Genomic DNA, 869 nt, shown 5'->3' on the forward strand with positions numbered 1-869 from the left:
GGGTAAATGTGTGATTTTCTGTTTGACGATCAGTGACTAGTAGTGTGCCTCAGGGATCAGTGTTGGTATCGCAATTGTTTACGATTTACACATGGTTTGGAACTGGGGACCAAGTGCAGTGTGTCAAAATTCGCAAATGACACTAAGAGGAATGGCAGAGCAAAGTGTGCAGAGGATTCTGAAAGTTTGCAAAGGGATATAAATAATCTAAGTAAGTGGACAAGGGTCTGGCAGACGGACTACAATGTTGGTAAATGTGACGTCATCCATTTTGGTAGGAATAACACAAAATGGAGTATTATTTAAATGGTAAAAAATTGCAGCATGTTGCTGTGCAGAGGGATTTGGGTGTCCTTGTGCAAGAATCACAAGGAATTGGCTTACAGGTGCAGCAGGTAATTAAGAAGGCAAATGGAATTTTATCTTTCATTGCTAGAGGGATGGAGTTTAAAAACAGCAAAGTTATGTTGCAGCTGTATAAGGTGGTGGTGAGGCCACATCTGGAGTACTGTGTACAGTGTTGTTCTCCTTACTTGAGAAAGGATATACTGGCACTGGAGGGGGTGCAGAGGAGATTCACTAGGTTGATTCTGAAGTTGAGAGAGTTGGCTTCTGAGAAGAGACTGAGTAGATTGGGCCTATACCCATTGGAATCCAAAAGAATGAGGGGAGATTTTATAGAAACAGATAAGATTATGAAGGGAATAGATAATATAGGAGCAGGGAGGTTATTTCCACTGACAGATGAAACTAGAAATAGGGGGCATGGCCTCAAAATAAGGGGAGGCAGATTTAGGACTGAGTTGAGGAAGAACTCCTTCACACGAAAGGTTGCGAATTTGTGGAATTCCCTGTCCAGTGAAGCAGTT

The sequence above is a fragment of the Carcharhinus amblyrhynchos genome, chromosome 1, assembly GCF_965287045.1.
Source record: "Carcharhinus amblyrhynchos chromosome 1, sCarAmb.v2.hapA, whole genome shotgun sequence".
NCBI classification, from domain to species: domain Eukaryota; kingdom Metazoa; phylum Chordata; class Chondrichthyes; order Carcharhiniformes; family Carcharhinidae; genus Carcharhinus; species Carcharhinus amblyrhynchos.